The sequence below is a fragment of the Bos javanicus genome, chromosome 3, assembly GCF_032452875.1.
Source record: "Bos javanicus breed banteng chromosome 3, ARS-OSU_banteng_1.0, whole genome shotgun sequence".
In the NCBI taxonomy this organism is placed as follows: Eukaryota; Metazoa; Chordata; class Mammalia; order Artiodactyla; family Bovidae; genus Bos; species Bos javanicus.
In genome coordinates, this window is record NC_083870.1 from 71,875,533 (window position 1) to 71,899,163 (window position 23,631).

Below are 23,631 nucleotides of genomic sequence, written 5' to 3' on the forward strand. Positions count from 1 at the left end.
ACTGTGCTGTCAATACCCTTCATAACATTCAGCCCCTTGTAACCGCTGATAGTTTTTCTTTCCTATAGTTTTATCTCTTCCAAAAAGATATTTGCCTTGAACAATATTTTATCATTTAATTGGAGTCATATATGCTTTATAACCATTTAAGTCCAACTGCTTTCCCTTATAACACTTTGGACATTAATCTAGTTTTCTTTTTTTCATTTATCAATATTTCTTGCTTCTTTTATTGATGAATAGCATTCTATTATATAAATATGCCCTAATTTGTCTGTCAATTCACCAGTTGAAGAGTATTTGGTTTTCTTCTCCTTTTTTATGCTAGTGAACTAAATCACTAAATTATTAGAAAATTTTGGTACTGGATAAAATATCCCATTCTTATGTCTAACAACATAACTCTTTATATTATCTTATTGAAGTTTTTATTTAAGATGTTAAAACACCTATGAAATCACCATTAATATGGACACTAGATATTTAATAAAAACTTACTTTACTTTTATGGTCTTCACTGTTCTATACCTTGCCTTTTATAATCAAATGTAACTACTGCCCTAAGATGATCATTATTTTGAGTAACCTGACAATCATTTTCAAATTATCACATAATTTATCTCACAAGGTATTGATTTACACCTCCAAATACAACATATGTCAAATGATATAACCATCCCATCACTGGAAAACAAACGCCATAAACATCCCATCACCTTTCCAGACTGCAGTGGCAGAATCCTCATTCCCTAAAATATCCTACCTCTTACACTTAGCTAATTTTATGTATTAGTTCTGTTTCATGCAGAATTCCACTTTGATACACTGTACATCGCATCAAGTTTACAATGTACTTTGGCTATAAATAATAGAAAACCTAAAATATGTTTTAAATAATTAATAACTTTTTCATCACATGTAACAAAATATACGGGAGAAGGCAATGGCACCCAACTCCAATACTCTTGCCTGGAAAATCCCATGGATGGAGGAGCCTGGTGGGCTGCAGTCCATGGGGTCCCTAAGAGTTGGACACGACTGAGTGACTTCACTTTCACTTCTCACTTTCATGCATTGGAGAAGGAAATGGCAACCCACTCCAGTGTTCTTGCCTGGAGAATCCCAGGGATGGGGGAGCCTGGTGGGCTGCTGTCTATTGGGTCGCACAGAGTTAGACACGACTGACACGACTTAGCTTAGCAGCAACAAAATATACTGTGGTAGGAAGTTCAGAATTCAACAATGCCATCAGGAAACCAGGATCTTAAGATTAACTCTTAGAATAAAGAGTTGGTCCCAAGGTGTTCACTTCATATTCCAGAGCTTTCATTTCTTGTTATAAGTAAGAACCAGGAGGGAAATAAATAGTTGGCACCAGTAGTTTTCTGATAAATAACATTGGATAAAATTATGTAGTCTGTACACTATTATCTACAAGGGACATAAGTGAAATCAGTTTTATGTTTTGTTTCAAGTAGGAAAAAAAAAAGAATGTGAATGACTTTTATGTATTCATCTCAGTAATGTTCTTCGTTAGAAATAACTGAAATCTATTCTCCAATCTTGTGTATCCCCAACAAATGTCTTTATTTCACTCTAGCAGAAAGATGATGTATTGACTAGGATTCTTGTGTTACAGTTCATTTCTTTTACAGTTTCGTGGATGACATTCTACTATCTAGTTTTCAGGGGTAAAGATGAAAAGTTCAATTCCAATTTTATTATAATCCAAATGATAACCTGTTCTTTTTCTTTTCTGGGAACACATAAGAAATTTTTGTATATCTAAAGAGGTCAAGAATTCAAGTGCTTGAGTGAATGTGTTTTCTCATGCAAGAGCTAATAACTTGATTTTTTCCATCTGCACTTTTTCCTCTTTTTCCAACTCAAAAAAATATTTTATGCCATTTGTTTAAATATTACATTTTTAAACCTGTTTTATTTTTCATTAGAATACCCATTTTTGTATAATATATCTCTAATCTCTTCAAATTATCCTTTGCCTTTTGATTCTGTTGTCTTTATGTGCTGCTATGTATTTCAAGATAATTATCACTTATGTTTTTCTAAGCTGCAAAATCAAGCCTCAGCAGTGATTGTTTTCTTCCTTAAATTCCTCTACTGTTATTATTTTTTTGAAATTTTTTTCCCAAACACTAGAAAGTGCTTATATTATGATGTTTTGTTCAAAATGTTATTTCTTTTCCTCTGCAGCTTTTTTCACAGTCATATTCTTTTCTTTCTCTCTCTTTTAATTTCTTTTTGTTCTTCTCCATGATTGCTAATCCATCTTTGTTTTTGGGTTAGGATTTAAGGGTTAGGACCTTAAAGTATGTTAAATGATGGCAGGCAAGTCATTATGTACCATCATAGGCTGGGCCATAGTGATGAGTGCCTGAAGCAAAAACCCCTGTTCCAAATCTGTTTTTTATTTTTCAAACTTCAGCAGCAAGAAAGGCTCATCTTTCCTTCCAGCTCTTTCTTGGACTAGGATACAAGGGAATGCAGATCATTTACATGTCACTTCACTGCTCCAAACACCTCAGAGATGCCAAGTCTTCCTAGGATATTTTTCTCTCACTAAACTGACTTCTAATTCCCCTCTGAAATAGGGGAAGGGAGACCTGGAGAAAACAAATCTTCCTTAAGATATTTCTGCTGGAAACCCACTGGAAGCCAGAATCTCTCTTCAATTTAGATGATCATTGCTTCATATGCTTCTGGGTCACAGAGACAGTTAATTGGAGTTCAGATTGGAAGAAGTGAAATCTGTTTTCTCAGGGCACCATTGTTTTACAGCATCCTTATTCTGAGGTCATTTCTTACTCTTCTCTTATTTGATTGGGTTGGAATAAGTTTACATCTGGTATTTTTAATGTTTCTTAGTTTTACTTCTTCTTTTGTACTTCAAATTTTAGTTTATAGGTTAATTGTGAATGGGAGCTTGTCATATGTTTGACGTTTTCATCTATTTCCTCTTGCTCTCTTTTTCTTTACATCCCTATCCTACACTTTTTGTGAATGTTCTGTCCTTGAGGATCTCCTGGCTCTCAGTGAAAAACCAGGTATATGAAGGCAACTAGGATTATATTTTATCTTAATAAAATTCTAATGATAATTTTAATGTCATTGATATCTCTACTAAAAAGGAAGTTGGATTCTCCAGATTTGTTGAAATTTTTTCTACATACTCAAGTCCACTATGTTTCAAGTGTTTTTTGATAGGAACCAGCATAAAAATTTCAACTTATATAAATTTCAACTTAAAAAAATTTCAACTTTTAACCTGATACACAATTATATATGTACCTATATGCATATCAGGAGAATAAACCACCAAATAAATTATGCAAGGTTTCATGTCATGTACTCTAGTATTCTTTATTATATTCTGTTTTACTTTTAAAAATACTGATTATACCATTCTAAATTGATTTCAAATCAAATAATGGGTTTCGACTAGGTGTGAAAAATACTGATCTCATTTCTCTGAGAAAGCAGCTTTATTCATATGTCTTTCTTAAGAGTATTTCTCCACAGTTTTTATCAAATCATTTTTATGGGCAGTGGAATTTCCTACACTTTTTGGTCATTAAGCGATAGATTTGGTTCAAGTTCTTTTATTCTTAAGGAGTATGTGACCATGCAGCACACAGTTCTGAAGTCTAGAAGGCTTGAAGCACCAGCTTTACCTACTGCTACATTTTTCTATTCTGTAATAGCCCGCAAAAATCTCTGTCTAGTTTTTAAGTATGAATTTCTTAACTTTTATCCACTTTTGGTAAGTGCTTATAGATTAAAGTCATATTCAGTATTCATAGTTTAAACTTAGGACATTAACTTTGAATAAAATTAATGAACTTGATCAGTTTAAAATACTTGAGAGTTTCAAATATTATTAAATCAGGGCTTCCCATGTGGCCATAGTGGTAAAGAACCTGACTGCCAATGCAGGAGACGCAGAAGACACAGGTTTGATCCCTGAGTCAGGAAGGTCCCATGGACGAGGAAATGGCAACCCACTTCACTCTTCTTGTCTGGAGAATATTATGGACAGAAGAGCCCGGGCGTCTACTGTCCATGGAGTCATAGAGAATTGGACACGACTGAAGTGACTTAGCACACACACACATGAAATCTCTATATGGACATACAATACAAAATGCTAAATACAAGAGCAATTTACTTATGGAAAGTAAATAGTTAACAGGCAAATGATACATGAATAAAAATTAAGCACAAAGTTCAAATCTCCACTGTATCTAGTTTATATTTTAGATCTATTTCTGAGCTACAGATACTGTTTACCTCATAAGAATGTCAAGAAAAGAAAAATATCAATGTTCTGAAAGTATTCCCAGCACAGCAAAATAAATATATGATGTAAATGTAGGGTATGATAACCATTAACATTATTATTATTCATTAGAAGGTCAAATATGCTGTATCTCATTCAGTTCAGTTCAGTTGCTCAGTCGTGTCTGACTCTTTACGACTCCATGAATTGTCCCACGCCAGGCCTCCCTGCCAATCACCAGTTCCCAGAGTTCACTCAAACTCACGTCCATCGAGTCGGTGATGCCATCCAGCCATCTCATCCTCTGTTGTCCCCTTCTCCTCCTGCCCCCAATCCCTCCCAGCATCAGAGTCTTTTCCAATGAGTCAACTCTTCGCATGAGGTGGCCAAAGTACTGGAGTTTCAGCTTTAGCATCAGTCCTTCCAAAGAAATCCCATGGCTGATCTCCTTCAGAATGGACTGGTTGGATCTCCTTGCAGTCCAAGGGACTCTCAAGAGTCTTCTCCAACACTACAGTTCAAAAGCATCAATTCTTTGGCACTCAGCTTTCTTCACAGTCCAACTCTCACATCCATACATGACCACTGGAAAAACCATAGCCTTGACTAGATGGACCTTTGTTGGCAAAGTAATATCTCTGCTTTTGAATATGCTGTCTAGGTTGGTCATAACTTTCCTTCCAAGGAGTAAGCGTCTTTTACTTTCACGGCTGCAGTCACCATCTGCAGTGATTTTGGAGCCCCCCGAAATAAAGTTATATAAAAAAGTATGTTATTTAATGTTTCACTTAGGCAAGCATTAAATCAAGTTTCCCATACACATTTTTCCACTCATTATTAAATTTGAGAGCATTTCAGAATTTTACATGCCTTTTCTTGTCATATAATGTTTACATGCTCACTTCTCCTTCTATATATATTTACATAGTGATTGCTATTTACTAAGTGTTTTACAATCATTTATTAGTCAATATTCATTCAATAAACATAATAATTTACTTAATAATTGTCAAAAAAACTTTATATATATGACAGTAGGACAAAGGACTCCTCTCAGCTTACTTATAAATACAAAAACAAAAAATCACAAAGTTAGTTATTTCAGATTGCACAGTAAGTGGCAGAGATGAAGTTAGAATTCATATTTCCAGCTTTCATCATCTGCATCATGCTTCTTAAGCTTCTGGAATTTGGAAACCCTGCTGGGCAATTTCTTATGCTTTATAAGCTCAGGTTCTGTGGCAATATTCAGGGATAGTCTCAGGTGACAGATCAGATATAAATTAAACATAAACATAGCGATCATACTTTTGTCCTTGGAAATCAAGGAAATGCCTCATAGAATCCTAGTGTTCCTTGGAACATGGTTTGGAAATTAATAGCATAAATCATTGCATTCAAAAATGTGTTATAGGAAACACTTGAGTCCACTTAAAACAGAATTTTGTTAGTGTGAAAGAAAGAAAAAAATTCCATATCTCATTTTTAAAGTTTTTTTGTTTACCTGAAGGAAGTCACAAAGCCTGTGATATGCTCATTTTCAATAGGAATAGCTCAAAGATGAATTTAATTTGTATATTTATTCTAAATATTTGCCTTTAAAATTCTTTCCTCCAAAGTGGGGGGGGTGGGGGTGGGGTGGGGAAACACAAAGAAAACCAAACCAAAAAAAAAAAAAAAATTAACACCAGTGGTCCTCTGATATGATTGAATATTTGTATCCACCTCCAACCCCACAGCCTCAAATTCATATGCAGAAATCTAATTCTCACTGTTACAACATTTGGAGGTAGGGCCTTCGGGAGGTAATGTGATCATTAACTTTCCTTCCAAGGAGTAAGCGTCTTTTAATTTCATGGCTTCAGTCACCATCTGCAGTGATTTTGGAGCCCAAAAAGATAAAGTCTGACACTATTTCCACTGTTTCCCCATCTATTTCCCATGAAGTGATGGGACCAGATGCCATGATCTTAGTTTTCTGAATGTTGAGCTTTAAGCCAACTTTTTCACTGTCCTCATTCACTTTCATCAAGAGGCTTTTTACTTTCTCTCTTTTTACTCCTCTTCACTTTCTGCCATAAGGGTGGCATCATCTGCATATCTGAGGTTATTGATATTTCTCCTGGCAATCTTGATTCCAGCTTGTGCTTCTTCCAGCCCAGTGTTTCTCATGATGTACTCTGCATATAAGTTAAATAAGCAGGGTGACAATATACAGCCTTGACATACTCCTTTTCCTATTTGGAACCAGTCTGTTGTTCCATGTCTAGTTCTAACTGTTGCTTCCTGACCTGCATACAGATTTCTCAAGAGGCAGGTCAGGTGGTCTGGTATTCCCATCTCTTTCAGAATTTTCCACACTTTAGTGTGATGTGGAATCAAATAAATGAGATATCACTTTGTTTCCTGAAACATCTCTTTTTCATAAAATTTCTCATCAATCAAAATGAGTTCTTTAAACTTTATAGAGAGAACTCTGTTTATGACATATTCCTTTTTGTGAGATAGTTCTGCCCTCCTGTCTATTCCTCAGGCTTTAATGTTTGAATGGTTATCGGGAATATGATTTAAATTAGAAAGTGAAAACCCATGATTTAGCATTTTCAAAGTGTTGTTTACTTTGAACTTTCATTCTTTTGCAAATATTCATTGAACACTTACCAGGTACCAAGAACTAGTCTAGGTACAGCAAGAACAGTGGTATCTTGCCTTAAACAAATTAGGCTCTATGAAAATAGCAAAATACACATTGTAAATTTTAAAAAGATATTATAATGATATCTTGGCTTATCCCAGTAGACACAATGTAATTGTCTATCATTACTAAAAGAGAAAGTACTTTATTTAAAAAAAAGAAAATTTAAAGGAACTACCAATATTTTGTCCTTTGGTCTTTGGGCATTCTTATGTATTATGTCTAGATAAAATAAAAATATTTCTTCATATGAAGATGGTTTATTTGCATTACAATGGTACCTATGATTATTTTATTTTTCAAAAGAAGGAAATTGAAAGCTGGTATCAGTACTTATAGGTATTCATGATTCAAAACTTGGTATTTTATTTAATATGCTTCAACTCTAATTTTACTCAGCTAATCTGAAGAGTATTTAGGAAAGTTTCCTCTTAACCCTCTGCTTACATTATGTGCTACATATTTAGTATGAAATATTAGTACCCAAATAATTAAGAATTTAAACATTAAATCACTTAATGATAGGAAAAGATAGGCTTTTTCTCCTGATATAATAAGAAAAATAGTTTAAACTTAGATGTATTAATTTTTACCATGTGCCAAGTGTTGCACTAAATGTTTTATATCGCTGAGTCATTTAACACTTCAAACAATCCATGTTACAGATGAGAAAACTGATATACATAACTAAGATGTTTCATATCTAGTAAGCCTGGACTCAAACTAGCTCTGTCAGCTAACAAACCTATACCTTGACCAGAACAAACTGCCTCTCAAAAAGTTCTCAATTGAATGAGTATATTTTGCTATTAACTTGTAACAGAATACACATTTTTTTTTTTTTTTTTCAGAATGGTCATGAGAAAAGTGTTTTTTTTTTTTTTGGAAGGTATAATTATTTTCAAACTATGTTGTTAATAAAAAGTTTCTAGAAGTAACCAATGAGTATATGGCTATTTTTTTTTTAAATTTATTTATTTTAGTTGGAGGCTAATTACTTAACTATATTGTGGTGGTTTTTGCCATACATTGATATGAATCAGCCATGGGTTTATATGTGTTCCCCATCCTGAACCCGCCTCCCACCTGCCTCCTCATCCCATCCCTCTGGCTCTTTTTTTTGGAAATAAAATCAAGAAAAGAGATTGCTCTTGATTCCACCTTATCTTTCCAAACAGTAATCATTCCTCATAATAAAATAAGTACAATCTGCCTGTAAGTCTTCTATAACAACTCTGTATTCTAATAGGTTTTAATTTCCTTTGAATCCTGTTGGGATTTGTGACTTTTTCTTACCCCTTAACTCCTCTGATTACTCACTGAAGAAATTTTGAGGCTTTAAACTGTATCTGTACTTATTATCTACCTAGTGCCTATTATGTGTAGCTGGCTTTTAAAATACACTGACCATTGGAACACATGACTTTTTGTGTGTGTGTATTTTTGAGTGATATTGAATAAAAATATCTCTTTAAGCTGATCTCTGTTTGTATTTCTCATTTAACTTCAAGTAATTAAATACAATTTTTGTACATCTTCATGAATACTTTCTTAGTACCCAATGCTACATTTACATTTGTTGTTATATGCCTTCACTGGATAACATCCCAAGCAAAGAGATCAAAAAATGATTTAGTTATGTTTATTACTGTAATTTCTATTTCGAGTTCCAGTTGGTTTTGTTTCCTACATGGTCTTTTTACTACATAGTTTTGCTCTGTAACCATCAAAGGACTGCTCATGACATGTTTAGGTAGGTGGCACATTGAGACTAGGATACACACAGCTTAACATGTAATTAATACTAGTCTTCACACTCAAACTCAAGCATGAAATTCAAATGAAGTTTTTATGTCTTATGAAGTTTTTATGTACATGAAACATCAAGATTTGAAAATATTGAGCAAAAGTATGTGTAAGTAACATGCTAAGAGGAAATTCAATGTGATTTTTTTCTTTGTAACAATTTGTTGTTTCTCTTGTTGGGTTGCTAAGTTGTGTCTGACTCTTTGTGACTCGAGGGACTGTAGCCCTCCAGGTTCCTCTGCCCATGGGATTTCCCAGGCAAGAATACTGGAGTGGGTAGCCATTTCCTTCTCTAGGAGATCCTCCTAACCCAAGAATTGAAGCCCCATCTCCCATGTCTCCTGCATTATCAGGTAGATTCTTTACCATTGAGTCACCAGGGAAACATAACAACTTGTAAATATATTTGATTCAATCCATATTCTATGCAAACGATCAGTATAAATCCCTTAAATTCAAGACTTAATGCTACTCTACACAGGGCTTTAACAAGTACACAAAGAACTTGAGATTAATGAGAGTTTATGGAACTACTAAATATATTTGACTAGAGAGAAGTGGGAATTTCTTCAATGAATCTGCATAATAGTCATGCTTTTAAATTATCTCTTGCATTTATGCTAAGTTGCTTCAGTCATGTCCAACTCTGTGCTATCCTATGGCATGGTAGCCTTCCAGGCATCTCTGTCTATGGGATTCTCCAGGCAAGAATACTGGAGTAGGTTACCATGTCCTTCTCCAGGGTATCTTCCCAATGCAGGGATTGAACCCAGGTCTCTTGCATTGCAAGCTGTCTCTTTACCAACTGAGCCACCAGGGATTAAACTAATTCTCCATGAAAAGAAAAAATCACTATAAATATTTACTTGGTACTAAATAAAAATAACAACATTTCTATCATATTTGTATCTATTCAGTTCAGTTCAGTCACTCAGTCATGTCTGACTCTTTGTGACCCCAAGTGCTACAGCATGCCAGGCCTCCCTGTCCATCACCAACTCCTAGAGTCCAGCCAAACCCACGTCCATCAAGTTGGTGATGCCATCCAACCATCTCATCCTCTGTCGTCCCCTTCTCCTCCTGCCCCCAATCCCTTCCAGCATCAGAGTCTTTTCCAAGGAGTCAACTCTTTGCATGAGGTGGCCAAAGTATTGGAGTTTCAGCTTCAACATCAGTTCTTCCAATGAACACCCAACACTGATCTCCTTTAGGATGGACTGGTTAGATCTCCTTGCAGTCCAAGGGACTCTCAAGAGTCTTCTCCAACACCACAGTTCAAAAGCATCAATTCTTCAGTGCTCAGTTTTCTTTATAGTCCAACTCTCACATCCATACATGACCATTGGAAAAACCATAGCCTTGACTAGATGAACCTTTGTTGGCAAAGTAATGTCTCTGCTTTTGAATATGCTGTCTAGGTTGGTCATAACTTTCTTTCCAAGGAGGAAGCATCTTTTAATTTCATGGCTTCAATCACCATCTGCAGTGATTTTGGAGCCCAGAAAAATAAAGTCAGCCACTGTTTCCACTTTTTCCCCATCTGTTTGCCATGAAGTGATAGGACCAGATGCTATGATCTTCGTTTTCTGAATGTTGAGCTTTAAGCCAACTTTTTCACTCTCCTCTTTCACTTTCATCAAGAGGCTTTTTAGTTTTTCTTCACTTTCTGCCATAAGGGTGGTGTCATCTACATATCTGAGGTTATTGATATTTCTCCCGGAAATCTTGATTCCAGCTTGTGCTTCTTCCAGCCCAGCGTTTCTCATGATGTACTCTGCCTATAAGTTAAATGAGCAGGGTGACAATATACAGCCTTGATGTACTCCTTTTCCTATTTGGAACTAGTTTGTTGTTCCATGTCTAGTTTTAACTGCTGCTTAATGACCTGCATACATGTTTCTCAAGAGGCAGCTCAGGTGGTCTGGTATTCTCATCTCTTTCAGAATTTTCCACAGTTTATTGTGATCCACACAGTCAAATGCTTTGGCATTGTCAATAAAGCAGAAATAGATGTTTTTCTGGAACTCTCTTGCTTTTTCCATGATCCAGCAGATGTTGGCAGTTTGATCTCTGGTTCCTCTGCCTTTTCTAAAACCAGTTTGAACATCTGGTAGGTCACAGTTCACGTATTGCTGAGGCCTGGTTTGGAGAATTTTGAGCATTACTTTACTACAATGTGCTGCTGCTGCTGCTAAGTCACGTCAGTCGAGTCCAACTCTGTGCAACCCCATAGACAGCAGCCCACCAGGTTTCCCCGTCCCTGGGATTCTCCAGGCAAGAAAAATGGAGTGAGTTGCCATTTCCTTCTCAAATGCATGAAAGTGAAAAGTGAAAGTGAAGTCGCTCAGTCGTGTCCAACTCAGTGATCCCATGGACTGCAGCCTACCAGGCTCCTCCATCCATGGAAATTTCCAGGCAAGAGTACTGGAGCATGTGAGATGAGTGCAATTGTGTGGTAGTTTGAGCATTCTTTGGCATTGCCTTTCTTTGGGATTGAAATGAAAACTGACCTTTTCCAGTCCTGTGGCCACTGCTGCGTTTTCCGAATTTGTTAGGTTATTGAGTGTAGCACTTTCACAGAATCATCTTTCAGGATTTGAAATAGCTCCACTGGAATTCCATCACCTCCACTAGCTTTTTTCATAGTGATGCTTACTAAGGCCCACTTGACTTCACATTCCAGGATGTCTGGCTCTAGGTGAGTGATCACACCATCGTGATTATCTGAGTCGTGATCTTTTTTGTATAGTTCTGTGTATTCTTGCCACCTCTTCTTAATATCTTCTGGTTCTGTTAGGTGCCTACCATTTCTATCATTTATTGAGCCCATCTTTGCATGAAATGTTCCCTTGGTATTTCTAATTTTCTTGAAGAGATCTCTAGTCTTTCCCATTCTATTGTTTTCCTCTATTTATTTGCATTGATTGCTGAGGAAAGCTTTCTTATCTCTCCTTGGTATTCTTTGGAACTCTGCCTTCAAATGGGAATAGCTTTCCTTTTCTCCTTTGCTTTTTGCTTCCCTTATTTTCACAGCTATTTGTAAGGCCTCCTCAGACAGCCATTTTGCTTTTTTGCATTTCTTTTTCTTGGGGATGATCTTGATTCCTGTCTCCTGTACAATGTCATGAACCTCCATCCATAGTTCATCAGGCACTCTGTTTATATCTGTATCTATCTATAATATGTATATATGATTTTTCCATGTGCTAACTTGTGAAATAAATCTATTGCCTCATTTTACAGATGAGAAGCTAAAGCTGATAATTCTGCTCAAGTCAGACAATTGATTAGAGATCACAAACCAGGCTAGGCTGGGTGCAAGACCTATAAAGTTTTCATCATACCATTCATTGCATGTTCAAGCTCACCCCAAAAGATTTATATAAATTTGTGAAACTCTCATTTCATGGATTTATATATAATTTACCTGGTCATCCACTCTGCAATTATACATGACTAAAATAGCACAATATAGTGGATTCCCTACTTCTTAATCAATAAAAGGTGCATTTGTATCCCCCTCCCTCTCTGTCTTTCCCAAGACAAGGTTAAGGCAAATTTGTTCATTTTGCAAATGATGATACTAACTTGACTTAGAATATCAGAAGAGGCTTATATTACATCATATGTAAGAAAGGTGAGATCTCAAAGACAGACTCATCTACTAAATATACTTACTTGCAAAATATTGTCAGAGATGTGATTGATTAGATGCAATAATAAATAAAACTGCAAATGTACACACTTTTTTTTTTCTCACATAAAAAACAATTTTAAGGAGATTAGGCCAGAGCTGTAGCAGTTCAAATGTGTTATCAAAGATCAAGCCTCCTTGGTTCCTACTTTAATCCCTTAGGTGTCACCTTTGCCTGATAATCTCAAAATGACATGGAGCTTCCCATAAGGAAGCTGTGAGGCAGAAATAAGGAGTGGAAGATACCAGTCATATTAACAGTAATCATGAGCTATATGTAGAGAGAACCTAAGCAGTTTCACAAATACTTTGGTGCAAAAGAATTTCTAAAATGAGAAAGAACCATATTTTCAGTATATGCTTAACCACAGTACACCTATAATTTGGCAATTTTTTTCTCTAGGTTTTGTTATAAATGATTTTCATTGGCATACAAAAGTAAAGTTTTTTTAATTGGATATCTTACTAAATTCTGCCAATTTTCCACATGATGGCCAAAAATTATAATTGTAAAGCCCTTTGTTAAATTGACAGCTTACTTTAAATTCCCCTTAATGTTGGCTTTCTCGCTGAACAATGAGCCAATTGTCAATAATTCTTTGTTATATTCTCTTCAACCACCAAAGTTGAAATTTGATAATTTTTTCTTTTCTTTTAAAGTAATATGAAAATATAGAAAAATATATAATCTCTAACTATACATATATACATGCATTAAATTTTTAACAAGTTTTTATTGTACAGATGTAAAAACCATTGTTTTGATTGTGTTTACCTCTCATATCTTTGTAAGCAATGAAACATTATTAATATATTTAAGATATCATTTAGCAACTCACAACTCCCTCATTTCCATCTGCCTAGAGGTAATCACTGTCCTTATTTTGACATGTATAGAATATTCTTTATTTGACCTGTATATGTATATTTCCATAAATGATACTTCTTACTGTGGTGTCTTTTAAATATTTTCGTTAATTAATATAATGGAAACTATGTTACATTTATATACTGCTTGTCTAGGTTATTCCACATGACTGGAAAAATTTTTATTTTTAATTTGCAGTATAGAATCCAACTTTGCAAATATATCACATTTCTTATATATATGATTACCTTCTAAATATTTCCAATTCTTACTTTTACCAAAAATAAAATGACAAAATAAACACCCTTGTAAAGTCACATATGTGAATGGAGATTATTTTCCTAGGTTGTATATTCACAAGTGGAATTCCTTACTTGTAATGTATGCAAATTTTAATTTAAAGTTTTGGGTTGAATGGCTAGTTTCATACAATATGTCCTGACTATTCCAAATTATACTTCAGAATGACTCTACAAAGTGACTGTATAGGGACTATTTTTTAACATTCTTGCAGTATTTTATATTATCAAAACCTTAATTTTTGTCAAATTAATGAATATTCCTCATGTTTTTATTTATGTATATTTATGTTATTGTGTATATTATATATATTCATTAAATTATATGTATATATTTTATTTTACATTGTTTCTTTAACTCAACATCATCTTTGTGAGTTTTAAAGCTCTAAGAATTTTGTTTGTAATGTCCTTTGTCCCACAGAAGTTATTTTGTGGTTAATTTAATCTATATTTTCTTTTCTTTCATAGTATATGTATGAAGGCAGGTACTTATTTTATGTTTTCCCACACTTTATCCTTAGTATCTATTTCTGCCTATCCTTTATATGCCTGAAAGTGTGAGTCCCTCAGTCGTATCTGACTTTTTGTGATCCCATGGACTATAGCCCGCCAAGCTCCTCTGCCCATGGAATTCTCCAGGCAAGAATACTGGAGTGGGTTGCTATGTTCTCCTTCGGGGATCTTCCCAACCCAGGAACTGAATCTTGGTCTCCTGCATTACAGGCAGATTCTTTCTTTACATTCTGAGCCACCAGGGAAGCTCCACCTATCCCTTAGTAGAAGTCCAATAAATATTAATTGAATGTGGATTAAATTTTCATTTTGATTTTTCTTCATGTATTTTTAAAGGAAGCAAATTGTATCCAGAAACCAAGATGGTTTCCTATGTTATATTTAATTTGCACTTATAAATAAAATATACTATTTCATATCAATCTTTATTAATATATTTAAAAACTCACATTTGGGATTTGTTTCTGGAAGGTTTAGAAATGTGTAGTTAAATTCTCCACCTTTTAAAATGAAATGCCAGGTATACCTATGGGTGCTAAGTCGCTTCAGTCGTGTCCAACTCTTTGCATCACTATGGACTGTAGCCTGTGAGGCTCTTCTGTCACAGAAGTTATTTTGTGATTTAATTTAAGCTAAATTTTGCTTTTCCTTTCATAGTTGATAAGGAAGAGGGCATGCACTTGTTTTATGTTTTCCCACCCTTTATCCTGTATATTTAGTTTTGTGCCTATCTCTTTTATGCGTGAAAGTTCTGGTTGCTCAGTTGTGTCCAACTCTTTGTGGCCCCATGGACTATAGCCCACGAGACTCCTTGTCTCTGGAATTTTCCAGGCAAGAATACTGGATGTATTTTCATACCTTCCTCCAGATGATTTTCCCTACCCAGGGATTGAACCCTGGTCTCTCATGTCTCCTGAATTGACAGTGGTTCTTAACTGCTGGCACAACTTGGGAAGCCCAGGTGTACCCATACCATATATTTATATTCCTAATGTTAATAATATTATTATAACAATAATGTACACTGCTACTTTTGTCCAAAGGTAACATAAAGTGGCACAGTGGTAAAGAATCCACATGTCAGTGCAGGAGATGTAAGAGATATAGGTTCTATCCCTAGGTTGGGAAGATCCTCTGGACTAGGAAATGGCAACCTTACTCCAACATTCTTGCCTGAAAAATTCCATGCACAGAGGAGCCTGGTGGGCTACAGTCCATGGGGTCGCAGAGTCAGACATAACTGAATGATTGAGCATACAAACAACATAATTCTATTTATAAGACTGTGTCTCTGGTTTCTTCTGGCTCACTGATTTGTCCCTTGTGCCAAAACCATGTTAAATGGCTTTGCTAGTGATAGTTTGTAAAGTCGATTTCTCTCGTCTGTTTCTTTTTCAAAATCTATTTCAAACAAGGGTTTCTAATCTTTATCCTGTCCATTGGTGCAGGTGATGCAATTCAAACAATAATTCTGATCATTATTTATTCATTTTTTATTCTGTTCACTATTTAGAGTAAGACTTTGCATATTCTTTTTTTTTTTTTTTTGAAACCTCACAGGTATATTTTATTTTATTTTTTTTGCTGGCATTTTTTTAAAATTTTATTTTATTTTTAAACTTTACAATATTGTATTAGTTTTGCCAAATATCAAAATGAATCCGCCACAGTGCATATTCTTTAACTCAAATAATTTGAGTTCCCTGATGTGCGAGGGGTCTTTTGCCTTAACTTCTCTCTTATGCACACCAAACCGTGTCACCAAAATATGTGTTTGGTCCTAATCCACTGACAGTTGCCAAGTTTTAACTCTCACTCTAGACTTCAATATTCCTGATGCATTGAGTTTTCTTTTTCTTGATTTCAAGCTCATCTTTATATTTTTAAAACATGTTTAAATATTTTATCATTTTTTTCTGGTCCTTTTTGATATAAAGGAAGGATTATGAATCTATGAGTTTAGTTTTCATTTTTATTAAGACCTCTTGTTCTAATATCCTCAAGATTAAAGGTGTCTTTGGTAATATGATAAACTAAAATCTGTTAATGTGCATGTACATATCTAAATTTGGCTTTTCTTTTAAAATCTTTCTCTATCTCCATGCCAAATATGTTAGAAAAAACTGATGAAATATTCAAATCAGTGAGAAGGGGAGGATATTTTTAAGCATCTTCCCTACCATTGCTTTGATCTCAGTTGTGCTTTAGTCAAAGTGACCAAGCTACACAACTGATTGTTAATGTTCTTTATTACCCTCAAAGGCCAAAGGCTAAAAATTATCTATTTGAATTTCAGATTTGTGATCATCTTGGGCCTTAAGATTATATAAAAATATCACCTACCAGAACATAGCACACTTTTTGAAATACATGAAAGCAGAAGGAATAAACATCAATATTAGAAAACTAACACAAGCACTGAATATGTCATATCTCATATAATAAACAGAATTAGTATACTTAGTAGAAAAGCATGAAGCTAAGCAGTGAGATGTGGAAAATAGAATCTGTGTCTTTTTAATGAAGCAGTCAAAAGAGGGATAGGCAAATTTATCCAGAGCCAAGAATATAAAACAACTCCCTTTCATGTAAATCTTCCTTGAGTTATTTCCAAACAGCATCAATACAGTTGGCAAAGTTGACATGAAAATGCATTGGTGATAATTTGTGCTTACCAAAAAAAAAAAAAATACCCAATGTATTTTAAAACATAAGTGTTAATATCTCATTCCAAAATTTAGTTGTAGTTCTTTTACTTATATATATTTTTCTCTTTATATTGGGGGAAAAAAGAATACCAATTAAGACAGAAATGAGAAAAGAGAAAAAAATATGACAGGATTGAAAAGACTCAGGCAAAGATTAAGAGAAATATACCCATGTTAGGAACCCATCAAGAATTACTGAATATGTATTAAACTTAATTTGCATATAAAATAACACCATTTATACGAATGTCTATATTCATTTTGTTTTTGTTTTTATTTTTTACACAAAGTTTGTACTGAAGTGAAACATAATTTTTAGATTGTATATATCATAGTGTCTAGCTTGATGGGATTTTGCAATGTCAGTATCCAAATATACTATACCCAGATCATGAAATAGAACATCACCAGCATTCCAGAAGCTCTACTAGATTCTCTTCCCAGTCAAAACCTCCCACTTACCAAGGGAGACAATTATCCTGGCTGTTTGTGTGTTTTTAAAAAATTATGCATAGGTAATTACCATAGAAGTATTGGTGTTAAACAACACAAATTTATTATCTTAGAGTCTCCATGGGTCAGGGTTTTGGGTATAGTTAGCTCAGAATCTCACCAGGCTACCCTCAAAGTGTGGACCATGACTGTGATCTCATCTGTGGCTCAGGATGCTCTTTCATTGTAGGATCCATGCCAATTATCTGGCTGAATTTCAGCTAGGGATCATTCTCATTTCCTAGAGACTTCTCTTGGATCCTTATGATCCCTTCCATAGACAGTACACAAAATGCTTGCTTGCTACTTTAAGGTCAGCAGTGAATCTCCCTCCATTCAAAGCTATATCAAGAGCCTAGAATCTTTTTTAAAAGGCTCACCTGATTAGGTCAAGTTCCCCCAGTATAATCTTCCAGTTGATTAATTCAAACTCAACTAATGAGCACACATGCATGCATGAAATTAAAGATGTTAATTAAACCTGAAAAACTGCTTTCCCTGTTACCATATAATGTAAGCTAATCACAAGAGAGAAATCAAGTCATTTTCACAAATCTCATCCACAATCAAAGGATACATATTCACCAGTGGGAGTGAACCTTACAGGTCATCTTAAAATTCTGTATATCACATTCTATATATTATAGATTAGGTATTCCTATTTTTGAACCTTATATTAATGAATTATATACATTTGTTTGTGCCTGGCTTCTTTTATTCATTAATGTTATAATGAAATTTTTCCATACAGTTTTGTATAGCAATGGTTTATTCACTTTAATTTTTATATATTCATTCTCATTATCTCCTTTTATGAATATGTAAAAATGTATCCATTCTACCACTGTCAAACATCTAGGTTGCTTCTAGTTTTACACCATTATGATTACATTTATTTCTTTCAGTGAACATGCATATGCATTTCTGATTAGCATATACCTAGGAGTTATTATCTTCAGCTTTAATAAAAACAATGAGATTTCCCAAAGCTTATAAAATAAATTTTTATCTTAACCAACATTTTATGTGAACTCTAGTTACTCAACATTCACATCAAAACTTTATGATAGCCATATTGTTTTTCATTTTGACACTGCCTGGATATATATCAGTATTGGTTGTGATTTTCCATAATGGTTAGTGAAGTAATGCATGCATTCATACTTTTTTTTTTTTTTTTGGCATTTTGAAGTGTCCTTGTTATAAAATTGAAAACACCTCATTTTTCTATTTGTCTGTCATTTTCTTACCTATTTGTGGGGTTCTTGTACATTTTCAAGACAATTCCTTTATCAGAAGCATGCCTTGCATATATGTTCTGCTATTTATGTGGCTTTATCTATTTTCTTAGTCATATATATTTAGGTGAAGAGAAATATTAATCTAAATGTAGTCTGAGTTTTTTCCTTTATTATTATTACTTCTGGTGTCAAAATAAGAAATTGGTTTTCTAAAGTGGATTAACTATTTTATATTCTACATACAGTGTCTGAGAGTTCCAGTCTATTCATATCCTTGTCAGTACTTGATATCATAAGTCTTTTTAAGTTTTACTTATTCTATAATAGTGTGTACAATCATATATCCCTTAGAATTACTGTGCATTTTCATAATGATTAAAAATGTCAAACATCTTTTAATGGCTTATTTGCCATCCACATGTCTATATGGTACAATGTCATTCAAACATTTTGCTTATTTTAATTAATCTTTTTTGTTTTTATCTTTATTTCTTATTAATTACATATCTGTTTTAGTGAGTTTTGATAGCTCTTTTTTACTTTGAATATGTTTTTTTTTTAATTTTATTTTATTTTTAACTTTACAATATTGTATTAGTTTTGCCAAATATCGAAATGAATCCACCACAGGTATACCTGTGTTCCCCATCCTGAACCCTCCGCCTTCCTCCCTCCCCATACCTTCCCTCTGGGTAGTCCCAGTGCACCAGCCCCAAGCATCCAGTATCGTGCATCGAACCTGGACTGGTGACTCGTTTCATACATGATATTATACGTATTTCAATGCCATTCTCCCAGATCTCCCCACCCTCTCCCTCTCCCACAGAGTCCATAAGACTGATCTATACATCAGTGTCTCTTTTGCTGTATCGTATACAGGGTTATTGTTACCATCTTTCTAAATTCCATATATATGCGTTAGTATACGGTATTGGTGTTTTTCTTTCTATATTACTTCACTCTATATAATAGGCTCCAGTTTCATCCACCTCATTAGAACTGATTCAAGTGTATTCTTTTTAATGGCTGAGTAATACTCCATTGTGTATATATACCACAGCTTTCTTATCCATTCATCTGCTGATGGACATCTAGGTTGCTTCCATGTCCTGGCTATTACAAACAGTGCTGCGATGAACATTGGGGTACACGTGTCTCTTTCCCTTCTGGTTTCCTCAGTGTGTATGCCCAGCAGTGGGATTGCTGGATCATAAGGCAGTTCTGAATATGTTTTTATAAGATATATATTTTGGAATATTTTTTCCCAATGTGTGGCTTTCTTTTACACTTTCTTAAAGGTATCTTTCAAGGAACAAAAGTTTTTAATTTTGATAAATATGTTTATAAATATGTAGATCATACTTTTAGCACTGTAATTAAGATATTTTTGCCTAAACAGAAGTCACTTATATTTTCTCCCATATTTCTTTTAGAACATTTATAGCATGAGGTTTTACTTTTATATTTGGGGACATTGTACATTAAAGATAGAAGAGTATTCCATCAATTCAGGGTAATTTATTGAAAATCATTTTTTAATCTTTGGAAATTGTCAAAAGTCAGTCTTCTTAAAAGAAATACAATTGTATGCCAGATTTGGTTCTTTGTCTTCTTAGTTTGTCCCCTCAAGTGTCCAGTTTTTGTCTCTCTAGTCCCACAGAACTCTGGGATAAGTTGATCCCCATCAACAGTTCTCTGCTTGGACAAGATGTGTGTTCTCAGTCTTTTGTGTATACAGAATATGAAAATGATCTAATTTTAAAAAAAGAAACTCATCATTTCAACTTTTTAATTTACTTTTCATCTCTTAAAACTTAACTATCCTAGTTCTTGTTGCTTCAGCAGATGACTGATAACTTCAAATAAATACGTTTTAGATTTCGGCTAGATTTTCTAGCAGTTCTCAGTAAAATTATTGGCCTGCCTTTAGTAACTTCATTTGACTTCAAAGGGTTTACATTGTTTAAAATAATAATAGAGAGGATTTTTTATTAACAATTCTGCATTTAAATTTCGGTCCAATTCAATTTAGGTATATTTCTTTGCAAAAAAAATGTTTAATTTTAAAATATGTTGAATAAAGTTTTATATTTAGTATAGACATTAAAAATGGGTTAAAGAGAATTCTACCTCTGGAATTGTTGCCTGAAAAGATTCATGGACCCATTCTCAAGTCAAACAGCCATAGCCGGTAAAAGTTATTTAAAAGACAGGCTTGGGGCTGGTGCACTGGGACTACCCAGAGGGATGGTATGGGGAGGGAGGAGGGAGGAGGGTTCAGGATGGGGAACACATGTATACCTGTGGCAGATTCATTTTGATATATGGCAAAACCAATACAATATTGTAAAGTTAAATTAAATAAAATGAAAAATAATGTGCCTCAAAAAAATAAATAAATAAAAGACAGCCATTTAAAACCTCTGGGAATTGTTCTAAGGCAAATTAAGAATATTTATTCAATAAAATCTTGTAAGTTTTGGCAAGAACAGATTAAATCTGTGTCACTAGAGCTTCAAAATGTCGCTTCTCAACCCACCTCAAAGTGGCAGAAGAGACATTCCAGCCAGGTATGTGGTCAAGAAGAGGGGGCTTCTTTCCTCCTCAACTGACAGTAAAGATCTGAGAATCAACCCTGGAAGTAAATGACCATTTATTCCTCTTTTCACTCATCTGAGTTTCAGAGGAGTTAAGTTCCAGGTGAACGCAAGCAAGAAGTTGGAAGCCCCCTTCGTTCCTAGTCCCCCTTCCTTTAAGGCCCAAACCATATGGTGGAAGCTTTGTTTCAGCTCTGAGAGGTAGAGAAATTTAATACCTTGATTTCTTTTGTGTAAAATCACTCATTGATTGGGGGATCCATCCTGGAAAAGGCAAACCAAGAATACGAGACTATCACCTTCCCTAGCTCCCCTCTTTATAAACCAGATGTTTCACTCCAAGAGATGTGTGCTGCTGTCCTTGTTCCAGCTCTAGATCAGTAGTTCTGAGATTTTCTTCTTTTTTCCATGAAGAGAATCAGATCATTAAAACAGAGAGCAACAAAGCTAAAGGACGTGAGTTTGTTTGGAGCAGAGATAAGGATGATGAAGTCTGAGGGCATTCTTGTAAACAGTGGATATTTTGTTGGTAAGAAATTAAAAGAAGGCTTGAAAGCTCCATGAGAACAACAAACTAAGTAGTAAGCCAACTTACTGGAGAAAATCAGGGAAAGACCCAGTGAAGAAGCCTTTTAGGGTCAAAACGAGCTTCACAGATAGGCCTCAAAAATCATCCATGCAAAGAATACCACATTTAATTGTATCCGATTGTGGACAATTGATGCTGCAGGGCACTATCAAAAACAATGGAGCAATAATCCATAAAATAGCGGCACCTGACAGATGGATATGATACCAACAAAGACCTACAGCTAAATGGAAAGATCAGAGGAAGAGTCAGTCAAAAAGAAGACTGCTTAAATCCCTGTCATTTTAAAGTAACTACACAAGCCCAGGACTGTATACTGTGAGGAATGATATTACAGGCTTCACACTGTGGAGGAAATAGACTTTCCCAAACTATTCTAGACAAGTCACTAAACAAATAAATAGGCGAACAACAGCTATAGTAAGCTCCAGGAAGAGGGCTCATGGGCTCCGTCACAGACATTTTCTACTGAATATATATGAGACAGCCCAGGCATTGGACTTAATAACTACTTGAAAACAAGTTTTACAAATATTTTCAAAGAATTAAAGTAAATATGCTTATAGAAATAAAAGAAAGTGTGAAGAAAAATAAAAGCTGGGTAAAGATAACCAGAGATAACAAACAAAAAACAAATAAAAGGTAAAAAAAAATATTTCTAGCAGAACGATCTTATAGAAATAAAGAATGTTGTTCAGAGTAAAAACAAGTGACCACAGAGACTATTTTGAACATATATGAAACATATTGGTAAATATAATTATGAAAGAACAAAAAAAATTTGTTCTATTAACAGATTTTAAAACAAATGTACAAAACAGTATTATGCAGTTTCATTGTTAGAGTCATTACATATAAAACTTTAATACATTTGGCAATAGTAGTACAAAACAAGTGAAAAGGAAGCAAAATTTTATTGGAGTAAGGAAACGACAATAGATAGTAACATAATTTAGGGCTTCCCAGTGGCTCAGCAGTTAAGAGTTTGCCTGCAGTGCAAATGTGGGTTCAAAATCTGGGTCAGGAAGAGCCCCTGGAGGAGAGCATGGCAACCCACTCCAGTATTCTTGCCTGGAGAATCCCATGAACAGTGGAGTCTGGTGGGCTACAATCCACAGGGTCGCAAAGAACTGCACACAACTGAGGCAACTGAGCACACACATACACAGTAACATAATTCACAGAAACAAACGAAGAGAATCAGAAATAAAAGGATAATAAAATAAACTTTATATATATATATATATATGTTTTTTAATTTCAGCTTCTTTAAATGAAAAAATTATATAAATTAATAAGTACAAAAAAGTACTGTTGGATTAATATATATATATATATATGTATATACACACACACATATATGACATGATGCTGCTGCTGCTAAGTCACTTCAGTTGTGTCCGACTCTGTGCAACCCCATAGACGGCAGCCCACCAGCCCACCAGGCTCCCCCATCCCTGGGATTCTCCAGGAATGAACACTGGAGTGAGTTGCCATTTCCTTCTCCAATGCATGAAAGTGAAGAGTGAAAGTGAAGTCGCTCAGTTGTGTCCGACTCTTAGCGACCCCATGGACCGCAGCCTACCAGGCTCCTCCATCCATGGGACAGACAAGAGTACTGGAGTGGGTTGCCGTTGCCTTCTCCATATATGACATGAATTTGGGTGAACTTCGGGAGTTGGTGATGGACAGGGAGGCCTGGCGTGCTCCAATTCATGGGGTCGCAAAGAGTTGAACGTGACTGAGCGACTGAACTGAACTGAACTGAAGAAGGAAGAATGGGGAATATACAGAAAAATATTTTTTATCTCATTGGAATTAAAAGTATA